General features: G+C 43.1%; 1 long non-coding RNA gene across 1 annotated transcript; it reads left to right on the forward strand.

Moving 5' to 3' along the window:
* Positions 1 to 8,399: 8,399 nt before the first annotated feature.
* LOC143729156 (uncharacterized) lies at positions 8,400 to 13,883 on the forward strand. Its single transcript, XR_013199948.1, has 3 exons — positions 8,400 to 8,481; positions 8,860 to 8,991; positions 13,739 to 13,883. It is a non-coding gene; the product is annotated as an uncharacterized LOC143729156 (long non-coding RNA).
* The last annotated feature ends 2,302 nt before the right edge of the window (positions 13,884 to 16,185 follow it).

Below are 16,185 nucleotides of genomic sequence, written 5' to 3' on the forward strand. Positions count from 1 at the left end.
AACGTGGGGGATGTGTACAGGTGCAGCCTCGGCCACACCTGCACCATAGCGTCCAGTCCGAGAGGAGCTGGATATGTGAGGGAAAACCATAGCGAAAAGATCGACCTGAGCTTGACCAAAGATTTCCCATTGGAGCTCCACCACCACGGGGTGAAGTCTCCATTCCCCGGGCCTCAGCCCCTGCCTCAACAGGATATCTGCTCTGATTTACGAGATCGTCAGTGTGTTGTCCGGACCCTCCGCCGAGCGACCACTCATGATCACTTCCGACTTGTGAGGGAAGCATCCGTCGATAGCATAATGCGTCGACAAGAAACCCCCAACACTGGGCCTGGGCGAGGAACCAAGGTTCTTCCACATGACCGAGGCACGTAGGCATAGCCGCGTGACCTTGATCATGTGAAAACGGATTTCCCCTCGGAGAAAACCCCTTGGTCCTGAGCCACCACTGCAGGGGTCTCATGTACAGAAGGCCAAAAGTAATTATGTTGAACGCAGCTGACATGAGACCCACAGTCTGAAACTGTTTCACAGTGAGTGACTGGCCTAGATAAACCCATATTACACCTAGAAAAGTGGTCCTTTGAGCTGGGAGGATCACACTCTTCTGGCGTTGAGTGGCAACCCCAACATCTTTAAATGAGACAGAACGACATCTCGATGCCGAACTGCCATATGCTCAAATTGAGCTAGGATCAACCAATCGTCGATATAATACAATACGCGAATGCCCTGGAATCTCAAAAGAGCCAGAGCTGCATCCACGCATTTTGTAAAGGTGCGGGGTGATAAACCTAGGCCAAATGGCAGAACCCGATAATGGTATGCTTCGCCCCATTTTTAAAGCGAACCTCAGGAACTTCCTGTGATGAATAGATACTTGGAAGTACGCGTCCTTCAAGTCTATTGTGACAAACCAGTCCTCGGACTGAATCTGTGATACAATCTGTTTGAGTGTAAGCACTTCCTGCTCCATAACCAGAGCCTGCTGTGAGTCCACTACCATAGGGAGGACCCCCTAAAATCTGGGCGGACGAGAACCGCTGGCAGCGCTGCGACCCTCCTCAGAGAGTCGCACCCCAGTGGGAGCCGAGGAGAAACGATTTCTCAAAACCGTCCCTCCTTTTATTTTTTCGACAGGACTTCTTGTCTAAGCTTTATTAGAGATGACGATAGTCCTCTTTTTATTTAGATCTTGCCTACCTCTAACAGCTTAGTTCCTACGACCCTCCTCGGAGGATCGTAGGAAAAAGCAGGCACCTCGGCACCCTGAAACGGCGAACCGGCAGGGAGACCGAACTGACTGCTCTACGACCCTCCTCGGAGGATCGTATGGGGACGCTGACACCTCGGTGCCCTGAACGGCGAACCGGCAGGGAACAACCGAACTGGCAGCGCTGCCACCCTCCTCAGAGAGTCGCACCCCAGAGGGCGCGGAGGAGAAACGATTTCTCAAAAACCGTCCCTACCACGGAGGGGACCACCCTTAGAAGCCTGATAGCCTCAGCATCAGGTCTTCTTCTTTGCACTCTATGCCAGTTTAAGGAACATAGATTGGTGAGGAAGAAACCTCTGGAACGCCGCTGAAAGGTTTAGTTTTCTTAAAAGCGGAGCGTCCAGAAGAACAAACATTTTTATCTTTCTTTTTCTTTATTTTTATATCAGAAAAACGTATACATATATATATATATATATATATATATATATATATATATATATATATATATATATATATATATATATATTCTCGAATATATTCTCGAATAGAGTCAATGCTGACATCCTCACATTCATCTATGTCCTTAAATACTTTACCCACCAGTACTGCCTCATAACATTTATTTATTATTAAAGATGGCTGGTGGGTAACGTCGGGGTTAAAAATGATGACGCCGACTGGGGAGAGAGAAAGCTCGCAAGCGTCTCTATAATCCAAGGCACTGTCATACCATGATACTTAATACCCATAACATTACTCTAGTTAAGACGTTTGGGTATTAAACACATAAAATAGAAACCGGTTTATTCCACGATCTCGACACCTCAGTGTGGAGATAGGGAAAAACCAGTAGTCCCCGACGAGGAGGCTGAGATACAGAGTTTTCCTGTTTTTTTTTAGATACATTTCATCTAATAAACTCTTTTTATTTTCACTCTCATAATGTTCAGCTGTCCAGTAAATATTTAACTAGCAACAGCATTAGAAAAACCTCCTTTACAACGCTCATCTTTACTCAACAGAGTTATGAGCTGCCCATTTATTGAAAAATCAAACATCTGCCTTTTTCTTAATACTTTTATTTGTTTTGTTCACTTTTTCTTAACAAAACACAAACGATACCAATTCCTCGGAACTGGAAATCGCAGCACACTGGATCTGCAGGTGAAAGCTGAGATAGGGCGGAGCCCGTCCCAACCCACGCTGTCAGATCCGTTTGCGAACCCCAAAATGCGAGTCGCCGCCGTGTCTAGGCAACAGCGGGACCCGCGAGGGTAGCGCGAACCGAACCATTCTCCTCAAAGAACGATCGGCGAGAGCGGAGCGTCTTCATAGATAGACTCATACAATGCACACAATCAGCCCCCTCGAGTACTGACTGGGCATGCTCCACTCCCAAACAAGCAACACAAAGCTGATGTTTGTCCCCACCCGTAATATAACGAGGGCAGGGAACAACACACCGTCTATAATCTTGCTTGCTCGCCATAATAATGATAGATTGGGCTTGACAGACAACAATAAATAGACAAGGACAGATATACAGAGAGCGCTTGCTGAAGGTACAGAAGTTGTCGCGGTCTGATTTCAGGGCTGCTATATAGTTTCCTGGTCTATGACGTCACCTATGTCGTAGTGGGCTTCCATTGGACTGATTTTACACGTGCTTCACGACGTAATCACGCAGAGCGTTCCCATCGCGTCTCAAACGCAGCTCGAGTTCCCTTGAAAGGGAACAATTATTTATATTGCTATATATTTGTTGTTGTTGTTGTGTCAGTGTGTTGGCATACAGTCTTTAAAAAAATATATCAAAAACATATGAAAGCTCAACAAGGAGGAACTTGCACACATACTAGTACAACACTTTCTTTTGACGCCAAATCCAAAGACAAAACTTTTATAATTTACATCATCATAAGTGTCGTAACAGACAATAGCACACCTGATTCCATTTACATTAAAAAATGTTTTTACCATATTTCATCAAAGAAAGTAAGCTCTGCTCTTTGTTGAACTTTGATGTTTTTAAGTACCCAAGTAATTTTTAACATGTATTCAGTATTTGGTGTGGACGTTTTACAGAATTTTGGCTGATTTTGAATATTAACAGAAACAAAATGCTAAATAACTACGATCCTAAGATATTCTCTCTCTCTCCCCCTCTCTCTCTCTCTCTCTCTCTCTCTCTCTCTCTCTCTCTCTCTCTCTCTCTCTCTCTCTCTCTCTCTCTCTCTCTCTCTCTCTCTCTCTCTCTCTCTCTCTCTCTCTCTCTCTCTCTCTCTGTCTCTCTAAGAAAACGACGCTGCCTACACCACACTTCATCTCAGTGTCATGTTGAAAAATACAACCACTTACAACCATCACATTTGGGTCAAGACACAACCAACAATCTCTCCTTGAATAATATAAAAAATAAAAATATATAAAAATGTTTTTGTTTTTTCATTGAATAAATAAATGGTGAGCATTGCGATGTGTTTGTGTTAATGTTTCACTACTGAGTAGCTTATAACGGGTCTAAAGGGGCAGAAGACACACAGTACTTCTCTCTGTTTATGTCTATGACGAGTCACTGGGCTAATCCGCAGTGGTACGAACCAAACCATTCTAGAATAGTCCCAATATAAACATTTTCTATAGGTTTACCATATAAGACAAAAACACGGTTTGGAAAATGGATTCGTGATGTACTCGCTTATTATATAAATTTAGTAAATTTTGAACAAAAAAAAAGTCACGGACTACAGCTTTAAAGAAACACGGTTACCAATGAGTAATCAGGAATTATGATTCATGGCATTTTATGATTCTCCAACTAAGTTTCAGTTTAACTCTTTGTCCTCCCAAGCTCCTCGTGCTCTCACCTCAGTAAAAGTATAAGTTTCACTTTCTGCAAAAACTCCCATGTACAACCCATGATTACTGATGAGTTCAGATCCTCTATAAATCACCAAGACGCCCAGGTGATCTTCGTAGTTGCAGTCAACGCTGGTTCTCTTTTGAAAGGTATGGTTTTACATCTATTACACTAAAAAAATATATTAATTTATGTTGTGATTGAAATAGTAACTTCATTTACATTGTTATATTTCGTAAGATTGAACAAAAACAGAAGAACTTCCCTGTTCCAGGGAAAACAAATCATTAGTGAACAGACAACAAACAAATATTTATCGTAAACTATAATTTAAGTCTATACGTTGTTTAAGTTGCAGCACTGAAATATTGTCTAATAACAGAGTTTTGCTTTCTCAGATTGAGTTCTGATTCAAACAATGGACAATATTACTAAAATAGAAAATAATTGTCAATTTGATAACTTTTCATTTACTAATGCACATCTATACTCTTATGGGCATAAATTAAAAATCCCATATTTTGCTTCAACTTTTCATTCGAATAAAACTTTAGATGACAGTTTAAAAAAATTACAATCTACATCTGGTCCTTTAGTTATCCAAACCGGCAAAATTATGCCAAATAACAAAGTAAAATTAAAACAACAGTTTCCCTGCTATATTTTACTTTGGCCATTAGATGGGAAAAGTGATATCAGGATAGGTCAAGGGTTTTATTACAGACCCAAGTTTATCATGACAGCCAAACATGTTTTAAAGGATCTCGAAGAATTTCAAATATTTGTCCTTTTCCCATCTTATGATAATTGTTTAATATTCAAATGCTATAATACCCTATCTTACCTTTCTAGATGGTTTGCAAATCATGATATTGCTTTAATTCAATTACAGGGATGTTTAGATCCACTACAAAACATGAAATTAGAAATAGGCAAGCTATGTGAAAATGACAAAGTATATTTTTACGCTCTAGAAGTAGGGTGTTTCGTTAAAAAATCCTGCAGAATCATTAAAAAATCTAATTTAGACATGGAAAAGAAAATGTCAGCTAATGAATTTGTTATTTCTATTGCGGGCAAAGAAGGAGACAGTGGAACTCCTATTTTTTCAAGCTCTGGCACATGTGTTGGAATATATATTGGTGCTTTCAAAGCAAAAAACTCATTACAACTTTTGGAATATGGCAGAGCTTTACAATTTGATAGAAAGGTTTTTGAAAATAATCTCATAACTAAAATTTTTTGGTTCCTAAACTCCCCGAATTACTTTTTTTTAATTAATTACATAATTCTTTATTTAAAAAACAAAAATAATTACTTTAAAATAAAAGTTTGATTAATCTTTTAGTTAATCAAGAACCAAAAAAATAAAAAATTCTAAAATGTTATAAAGCCCTTCTATAAAGGCAAGCGCTGCTTATATGCTCTGCATATCTCAGTTAATTTAAAGATTAGACAGGTTCATTTCTCCTGAAATGATGTTTAGTAACTTCCATTAAAGCATTTACAGACATTTGTCAGTGAGGAAACTGTAACATAATTGGCATGGTTACAGCTCTTGAAGCAAGTAATATTGTCCATTGTTTGGCAACTATCCGGAGAGAGATCATGTGTCTTCCCACATTAAAACCTTGTAAGTATTGTAATAAATATTGTTTAAAAGACATTTTGTAGAATAATTTACTACTATTTATTTACTATAACAGCAAAAAAAGTTTATTAAATGATCTATATGTTTACAGGTGTCGTATGGAGCAGGTGGAATCCTCATCAAGCTGTCTTGAAGCTTTGGTAAGGAAACTTTCATCAGAAATACACACTTAGTAAACAGCAGAACTCATTTAAATGTTGTGATATAAATTATTACTTATTGTTTGGGACGGGAATGTTTTTTTTTTACACTTCTTCTATTAGTGTTATTTTGGTGTGAAACCAGATTTTAAGGAAATATTGAAGAACCAAGATTAAACCTTGTCAAAATGCATTCAATTCAGATACAGACTTTTTACTGAGAGTATTAGAATCTTTGCAAAGATGCTTTTTTTTTTTTGACAGAAAACTGATAAATAAGTGAAAAGATCTGTTTCAAGATATATCTTCAAGATATCTCCCACCTCCACACTGCATACGTCAAGTCTGGGCCCAAATATAATCACATGATCTTTCTTCGTTAAATTGAATCTCATACCTGTAAAAACAATGCCAGCTACCAGGAGAGAGATTGTATCTTAACCCACACAAGTAAGTATTTCGATCAAATATTGCAGATAAAAAATTAATAAAACTAGTCAAATGTTATTTATTCTACTAATTGCATAAAACCTGCACGGAAGCTTTTTCGATAAAAGTATTTACATTTTGTAGTATTTACATTATTTGTGTTGAGTTTATGAGTGTCAGTTTTGGCACACAATCATCAGAAACGTTGCAAAGATTAATGATATAAAACATGTATGGTAAAACAAAATGGTAAATGACTCTTAAGATCTATATCATAATCTCTCTAGGAAAATGACAGTGACTGCACATCCCTCTATCTTTCCGAGTCACGAGAAAAATACAACAACCTACAACCATCACTTTTGGGTCAAGCCACAACCTTATAATTATGCTTTGTTTAATCTGTTTTGGTTTCGTTTTCAAGAACTTGTCTTCTTCTTTGTTTCCTGGATCCATTTGTTCCTATGTTCCCGTTTGTTACTAAAAATACAATGGTTATCCAGGTAACATTATATCGATGGCAAAACTGGAAAGGTGACTGTGGGGAGAAGTGGAGGAATTTAAGGAGTGTCTCTCACTGTTAGTTTCAGAAACAAAGGCTATGGCTTTGTTCAATCATTGAGTGCTCTGCGAACTTTGATTTCTTATAAATCACTACAAATAAAATGTTTTATTCATTTCATTATGGTTTGTCAGCATGCAGTTTATTATGCAGCTTCTATATGTGAAAACACATGATAACCTTCTGTACTGGTTAGAAAAGAAACTGTTAACTCATTAGTGTCCCTGAAATAGATAATACTTGAGATAGGAATAATTTAATTTACCAGAAAAGTTTTCTATATTAATAAAAACTTAAGGTGCTGCTTTTATACTACATCATTTGCCCAAACCATAACCCTGTCCTCCTTCTCTTCCCCAAATCCTAAGCATTATTATATGTCACCCATTAACCATAGATTTATCTTTGTCAATTTATTACTTTTTTGGCCCAGTAGAATATCCTAATCATATTGGATCATAGAAGTTAAATTTAATGATATTTAAACATCATTTAAAACCTTTTTAATTTTTGGAGTCAAATGAAATGAAGAGGTAATTAAATTACTGTTGCTGGACCGATTGGGCAGGCCCAACAATAACAAAACAAAACAAAAATATTCCATGTCTGGATTTCCCTCTTCTTGAGATGGCATCATTGCAAAAGTGAGGTGACTGTGATCCGCACCGGAAGGAACAGGAATATTTGCAAGGAGTGTCTCTCTCACTATGAACAGAAATAACAGAAAGAATGTTGTTGTGCAATCACTGCCCAAGTGCTATGAGAAAAATGATTTCTTGTAAATCACTTTTAAGGAAAGAAGCTTGTGATATAATTTCATATGAAATGATTCAGAGCTGCCACTGTCAATTAGCCTACAGCACACCCTTACCATACATGAATAATTGAAGCAGATTTTCCAGAGGTTTATATATTGATTTGATCCTTTTAAGCATACATATTTGATTCATGTGAATCTGGTATGTTACACGGTAATACATGGTAAGCATCAATAATGGTTAGAAAAGGACCTGTTAACTAAGAATTATAACATTTAAATAATAATAATAATTAATAATTAATAATACTTAATACATTTAGGCCTGCTCCACAGACAGGGCTTAGATTAAGCCAGGATTGGGCCTTAGTTCAATTAGGGCATTTAAGTAGCTTTTATAAACATGCCTTAGAAAAAAAAAAACATTACTGGTGTGCATCTTGAGACAAATGTCAAATGTCTCAAGATACTTCTAACTAAAATTACTAATATCTAAAATTATCTAAAGTTAATTAATGAAACTATATATCTAAAACAAATGTGTGTGTGTATATATATATATATATATATATTCATTAATATTGACAAATTCAAAATATTTTACTTTAAATATTTAAAAGGAAAAGCTTAATTGGCATGGTTACAGTTGGTATAGCAATAGTATTGTCCATTGTTTGGCAACCAACCGAAGAGAAATCTCATCTTGCCCTCAACAAAACCTTGTAAGTCGTTTGTCAAAACAACTAAATTAGGTTAAATTATCAGAATGTCACATTCCTAATGTACTTTACAGGTGACGTGTGTTGGTCTGGAGCGAGTGGAATCTATATAAAGGTAATGCAAGGATAATCTTGAAAGCTTTGGTAAGGAGGAAAAAAAGATGATATAAATGATTACTGACTGTTTGGGACAGAAATGTTTGGTATACAAGATTCAACTCATTTTTCAGTTTAGTGTCATTTAAGTTAAAATGACTTAAACTTCCAAGTTGATAGTACTTAAAAAATTAAGACAGCAGCCATTGCATTTTGCACATTGTGCAACCAATTTGTTTTATAAATACTTCAAATGTTATTGTTCGTTTAGTGTGAATTTGGTGTGAAATACTTATTGTTGAGAGTTTTAGAATCTTTACAATGATGTATTTCTTTTTTATTTATTTTGACAGAAAATTTTAATAAATGTAAAGATCTGTTTAAAGATATATTTCTCCCTCTCTCTATCATGCTGAAAACATCTAGAATGACCTTCAGACTGCATACGTCTCTTCTGAGTCAAGTTATGATCAGATGATCTCTATTAGCCAAATTACAATCCCTTACCAATACAATACAAGCTGCCAGGAGAAAGATTGTGTCTTGTCCAACAAAACAGTAAGTCTTTCAATCAAATACTGCAGATAAAAATAAATAAAACAAATTAAATGTTATTTATTTTACTTATTGCATGAAAGCATGCATGACATCTTTTTCAATAAAACAATTATTTAAATTGCTATATCTTTGTTTTTTTGTTGTTGTTGTTGTTTTTGTGTCAGTGTGTTGGCATACAGTCATCAAAAAATATATCAAAAACATATCAAAGCTCAACAAGGAGGAACTTGCACACATAGTAGTACAAAACTTTCTTTTGAGGCCAAATGCAAAGACAAAACTTTTATAATTTACATAATCATAAGTGAGAGCCATTGTTCTTTGAGTACTATCGAACGAGCCAATGGAATTGGCGTCCGTGATTCGCGTAACAAACTCCGCCCCCGCGGCACGGTTATAAATACGCAAGTGGATGGACGCACTAGTTGCTTTTTCGCTGAGGAGCCGAGCGTAACCTAGAGTCAGCGGTGGTCCAGCGGTAGTGGCAAGGGGACTACGTCCTCCGTTCCCTCCTTCAGGGAACGGTGGGTTGCATACTCAACCAGGACATTCCCTTTCAGTTGATAACGTTGCGTAGTTGACGCCGACTGAGATGGGGATAACCTTTGAAAACGCCACTAACGCTGCCACCGTTCAGTGCCTAGACAAAAGCCACCTAATGCCCCCGCAAATTTAAGGCGGGGAAGGACAGGGCTTAGGCCAGGGAAGTCACTGCTGTTCCTACAGTACCACTGGGAAGCATTCCACGAACATTGGAAGGAAGGGACGCTGCGGAAGCCACATCCTACCTGGAGGGAGGTAACGTGGAGAATACACATAAGAACTGGGTGGATGACCGGGCAGTATGACATATGGAATGTCACTGGGGTGGCTCCAGCCTGAGACTGGGGGGAGACTCACCGGACAGTGACAGCAGAGAGACTCTGCTGAGGGAAGACACGGGCTTGCCGTAGGGAGCCGTATCGTGGAAGAATACACATATGGGATCACCGAAGGGACTGCAACATATGGACCCAGCCTAACACAGGTTCCACACTGCTTACGAGTGGCAGGCCTAACACCAGACGTTCTGTACGTCCGACGTCGGAGGGGTGTGGAGGAACTCAACAGGGTTCAGTTTAAGGTAACTCAACTGGAGTAGAAGACACACGTATCCAATCCATAGGAGGGGAATGGCGCAGCAAGCCAACACTTGAACTGGGCTCACGGTGAAACTGGCTTCATGAGAAGGGAGCCCACGGGAAGCAGCGGTTCAATAGGTGTCGTCCAGCCCCCAACTCTAAATCTGTCAGCAAAGCACTCTGTCAACGCCCAGGCGGAGCAAAACACTCATTATAGAGGAGCTCAACACCTAAGTGGACATAAGCATCTCGGAATCTTTCACTGAAATAAGGCAACCACATCAGTGTGCCAATTTGCTTGGAAACAGCCTTCCCTCTCTGCTGATTTCTAACAGACAAGAGCTGGTCTGAGGTCTAAGGCTGCATTCTGTACACGTCTAACCACTATGAAGCGGACAGACAGAGAAGCCAGGGCTGGGTCTGCCTCCTCCAGGCAGCTTTTGCAGGCTCACCACCTGATCCTATTACGGTAGAGGTAGGAACCTTGGGCACAATCCAGGCCGGGGTCTCAGCTTATGAGAGCTAACTGAGCAACAGGAACATTTCTGCTCAACACTTGAGTGCGAAGAACTTCACTGAGCTACAGGAGCATTTCTGCTCAACACTGAGTGTGAAAGCATTCACTGAGCTTCAGGAGCACTGCTGCTCAACAGCTGAGTGCGATGAACTTCACTAAATTTCATGAGCATTTATGCTCAACATGAAGTGTGATGAATTCACTGACTTGAGCAGGCGCCAGGCGACCATGAGTCGCAGTCGCTTTTAGGAGGCTCACTGGGGAAATGCATTTCTGCGGGCCCCCGGAGCAGCTGAGAGCCAGTGTCTGTCCAAGGGTTGTCCGCTCGGACAGAAAAACTGTTAGGGAGACGAAATCGGAGAGGCAACTGAGCAGCCCCGGTGTGGTCATGACCAAACTGGACCCCAGGGGATGGAGTCTCCACTCTCCCTGGCTGTAACTGTCATGAGGCTCGTTGGCGGCACGATTGAGTAGGCTGGGAAAGAGTGGAACGAAGCGTGATCGAGGCACGAATGCCCGTGTTGTCGAGAGTCGCCCAGGTCCCCGTTAAAACGCGCCCTTTGTACATGGCCCCTCAGTTGATGAGGGTTTGGCAGCAAACTGGGATGAACTATAGTCACACAGGGTGAGCTGCTTTGCCACGGTCACCTCGGGACTTGATCGTGAAGCTAGCGCTGAAGCGGTCATCATATGGAGGAAGCCAATAGCGGCTATATCAAATCCTTCGCCAGTAGGATAAGATAAGCGCACACAAGTCAGGAGCACTGCTCAACACTAGATGTGATGAATATCACTGGATTTTCAGGAGCACGTCTGCTCAACACCTAAAATGATGATTCTCACTGACTTGAGCGGATAGCCGAGTCTGAGATGGGGCAGCAAAATGGAGAGTGTGATGTTTGTGTGCTGTGCAAAACTTACCTGTCTCCACTAGTGGCAGGGGGCGCGTGAGAAGGCTGATGACAAGGTCTTCGAACGCACCAAGCTGCCTGCTGGCGACCAGGGGGCTGAGGTGTGTAAGGCTACACAGGGTCACACCCGCCAGACTGGCCCTCTTGGGACCCAGGAACAGATGAAATTGCTCTTTCTTTGAAGTGTGGTTACAGATTGCTCCGCTTTTTTTGGGGGGGGGGGGGGGGGTCCCTACTGCCAGTGAGCGTCCCTACTGTGGCCGGCTCCATCTTGAGGCCTGGGTGGAGGCTGTTGCGGAGGCCCAGAGGGAGTGGAGGCCGGGGAACGCCCTTGGCGACGAGCAGGCGAAGGAACTGCCAGCGGCGGTAGAGTGGAGGCAGCAGCTGGCCGCCGGGGCAGGATGTGCCGGATGACCTCCGTCTGCGCTTGGGCGGCAGAGAACTGTTGGCTGCAGTTCTCTGCCACGTCGCCGATCAGCCCAACCTGGGAAATTGGGGAGACCAGGAACTGAAGCTTGTCCATATCCGTAATATCAACCAGGCTGAGCAAACGATGGCACTCCTGGACCACTAAGGTGGACATCGCCAGACCGATCGCGCACGCAATGACACTCATGCCCCGGAGGGCGAGGTCGCATGCACCTGCTCACCTATGAGCGCACGGTCTGGGCTACCCTCGTGCATGTCCATGGGTGCGAGGTTCCACTCGAGCCCGGCAGCCTCGCCGGCCTGTTTCAGCATAGCTGACATTTCTGGATCTGGCTCGGGCAATGTTACACTCCCAGAGGGAGGTAACACAGCCGAGTCATCATTTCCAGAGGCCAGCTCACCCCGTGATGCTGCTATCAATATCTTATCCTCTGGGGGAACCCCGATTGAAACAGCTGATCGGTCCATTACAGAGGGACCAGCATGCTTAACAGGAATTCCATCGGCTGTGGTGTGATGGAAGAGTGAGGAGCCCACAGGGAATGGTTACCGGGCGAGGCATCCATAACTATCCTCCGATCACCCATCCCACACGGCAGCCAGGGGTGGGGCATGGTATTGGGGACTCGCGCTTTGGGAACACCGCAACAGTCATATTCCCGCAATGAGAACATGAGCCGTCCACAAAAGCTGCCTCAACGTGCTGAACATATATATATATATATATATATATATATACATATTTACATACACATAAATATATAGCTCAAACACGTGATGCAACAATTGTGACCGTCAGAGAGGAAAAGGGAACGACCGCATCCAGAAACGTACACGTGGAATGACATCTTGAAAAAGACGCAAACGCACCCATGTTGCTCTTTCAGAATATAGGAACCGTCACCAGTGCTGGAGCGCACAGGGGAATGACCGCGGCAACACTGAACAGTGAACTGACAGTGAAGCACTCACTTTTCCGCCCTCTAACCAGCCGTAAACACACACAAACATTTAGAATTTGTTGCTGTTAAAACAGCAGTTGAGAGCTCAAAGCTCGCGATCACTGCTGCACTCACAACACGCTGTAGAAACCACCAGCAATGGGAGAGTCTTCCTGAAGAACACCGACACACTCGCTCGTTGTAAACAACAGCACTCTTCAGAGATATCAAACGATCTGCTCCGAAGCGAAAGGCAACTAGTGCGGGCATCCACTTCCGTATTTATACCAGCGCCGCGGGGGCGGAGTGTGTGATGCGAATCACGCACGCCAATTCCATTGGCTCATTCAATAGTACTCGAAGATGACAGGCTCCCTGGCGTGATCCCCATTTCAGTTGGCGTCGACTACGTCCGACGTTATCGACTGAAAGGGAACTTGCATACATAGTAGTACAAAACTTTCTTTTGAGGCAAAAGACAAAGACAAAACTTTTATAATTTACATCATCATAAGTGTCGTAACAGACAATAGCACACCTGATTACATTTACATACATTTTTTTTACCATATTTCAGCAAAGAAAGTAAGCTCTTCTCTTTGTTGAACTTTGACATGTTTTTAAGTACCCAAGTAATTTTTTATCTGTATTCAGTATTTGGTGTGGACGTTTTACATAATTTTGGCTGTTATTGAATATTTACAGAAACAAAATGGTAAATAACTACGATCTCAAGATATTCTCTCTCTCTCCCTCCCTCTCTCTCTCTCTCTCTCTCTCTCTCTCTCTCTCTCTCTCTCTCTCTCTCTCTCTCTCTCTCTCTCTAAGAAAATGACGCTGCCTACACCACACTTCATCTCTCAGTGTCATGTTGAAAAATACAACCACTTACAACCATCACATTTGGGTCAAGCCACAACCAACAAACTCTCCTTGAATAATATAAAAAATAAAAATATATAAAAATGTTTTTGTTTTTTCATTGAATAAATAAATGTTTGAGTAATTTTTTCACTACTGAGTAGCTTACAACGGGTCTAAAGGCACACCTTAAGAAAAAGTGTGCTTTTCACTACTCCCAAAGTAAATGATTACAGAAAGAATACATGTTTGTATTGAACACTGATGGAGCAACAGATTTTTTGTGAAAATAAATCATAAAAGCGGTTAATTTTGTTAAAAAATCCCCGTAGGGTCACACATATGGAACCCAGGCCAGATCCAGCTCTCAAGGATTCAGCGGATACAGGCCTGGCACTGGACGCTCCGCCATGTCCAGGCCGAGGGGTTTTGGAGGACTCGACAGGTTTTTTTTTTCACTCTGGAGCAATAAGGGTGCACAGTAGGGTGCAGCAAGCCGACAGAGCCGGGCCTCTCGGTGCTTCTACCCATTTAGTGTGAGAACACGGGAGGAGACCGGCTCTACACGTAGGTTATAATATCTAGCGAACGTGTTAGGTGTCGCCCAGCCTGGAGCTCTACTGATTTCTGTTAGCGAGGCGCCACGAGCCAGCGCCCAGGAGGATCCATCACATCTCGTGGAGTGTGCATGCAAACTGAGCAGGCAGGGCACGCCTTGAGCTTGGTAAGCCAAGGCGATGGCATCCACTATCCAGTGGGCCATCCTCTGCTTGGAGACAGCCTTTCCCTTCTGCTGGCCTCCGTAACAGACAAAGTGCTTGTCTGAGTTCCTGAGACTTTGAGTTCTGTCCACATACAAACGCAGAGTGCGAACGCGACAGAGCAAAGACAGGGCTGGGTCTGTCTCCTCCAAGGACCTTCTCGGGCGTTGGCCACACGGTTGAGCACGCCGGGGACATACATGGCTTGTAGCGAGCTCAGATGCTTCTGACTCCAGAGGAGGAGATGGCGGGCGAGTTGCGACATGCGACGGGAGCGTAGACCATCTTGTCGGTTGATGTACGCAACGGTTGCAGTATTGTTTGAACGGACCAGCACGTCCCTGCTCTGTAGGCATCTTTTCAAGGTGCTCAGGGCGAGATGTACTGCTAGCAACTCGAGGCAGTTGATGTGCCAATGCAGTTGAGGGTCCGTCCACACCCCTGACACTGCATGCCCATTGTACGTGGCGCCCCGGCCGGTGGCAGAGGCATCTGTGAATACCACAGCATGCCTGGACACTTGTTCCAAGGGGACTCCTGCCCGCAGGAACGAGGGATCTGACCACACGCTGAAGGTCTGGCGGCACGCCGGTGTGATTGCCACCGGGTGAGTGCCGTGATGCCACGCCCATCTCGGTAGTAGGCCGTGAAGCCAGTGCTGAAGCGGTCTCATATGAAGTAGGCCTAGCGGGGTTACCGCTGCTGCTGCCATATGCTCCAGGAGCCTCTGAAAGAATTTCAGTGGAAACGCTGTCCTGGCTTAGAAACTTTTTCAAGCAGTTCAGCACCGACTGAGTGCGCTGCTCTGTGAGGTGCGCTGTCTTTGCGACCGAATCCAACTCCATACCGAGAAAAGAGATCCTCTGCACAGGGGAGAGTTTGCTCTTTTCCCAGTTGACCTGAAGACCCAACTGGCTGAGGTGCCTGAGCACGAGGTCCCTGTGTTCGCATAGCTGATCTCGAGAGTGTGCTATTATTAGCCAGTCGTCGAGATAGTTAAGGATGCGAACACCCTGTTCTCCCATGGGAACAAGGGCCCCCTCTGTGACTTTCATGAAGACACGAGGGGACAGCCCGAAGGGTAGTACCTTGTACTGATATGCTTGACCCATGAACGCAAAGCGCAGGAACGGCCTGTGTCGAGTAAGAATCGAGAAATGAAAGTACGCGTCCTTCAGGTCGATCGCTGCAAACCAATCTCGGGGACTGATACATTCAAAAATTCGTCTCTGCGTGAGCATTTTGAACGGTAGCTTGTGGTGGCTCTGATTCAAAACTTGCAGGTCCAAGACCGATCGTAACCCACCAGCTTTTTGGGGTACAATGAATTAGGGACTGTAATGCCCTGACCTCATATCGGCTGGAGGGACCGGCTCTATCACGTCCTTCGCCAGTAGGACTGCGATCTCCGCACGCAAGACATGGGCATCAGCTGCTCTCACTGTAGTGGAGTGGATGGCCCGAAACTTGGGGGGACGCCGGGCGAACTTGAATTGCATAGCGAGCCTGATGGTCCGAATGAGCCAGCGAGATGGCCTTGGGACTGGGGCAGGATATGTTTGATGGCCTCAGTCTGCTTTTGTACAGCCGAGAACTGCTGGGCAAAGCTCTCGACCGCGTCGCCGAAGAAGACGGTCTGGGCCACGGGGGAGT

The sequence above is a fragment of the Siphateles boraxobius genome, unplaced genomic scaffold, assembly GCF_051911475.1.
Source record: "Siphateles boraxobius isolate OS27281-9 unplaced genomic scaffold, OSU_SipBor_1 8, whole genome shotgun sequence".
In the NCBI taxonomy this organism is placed as follows: Eukaryota; Metazoa; Chordata; class Actinopteri; order Cypriniformes; family Leuciscidae; genus Siphateles; species Siphateles boraxobius.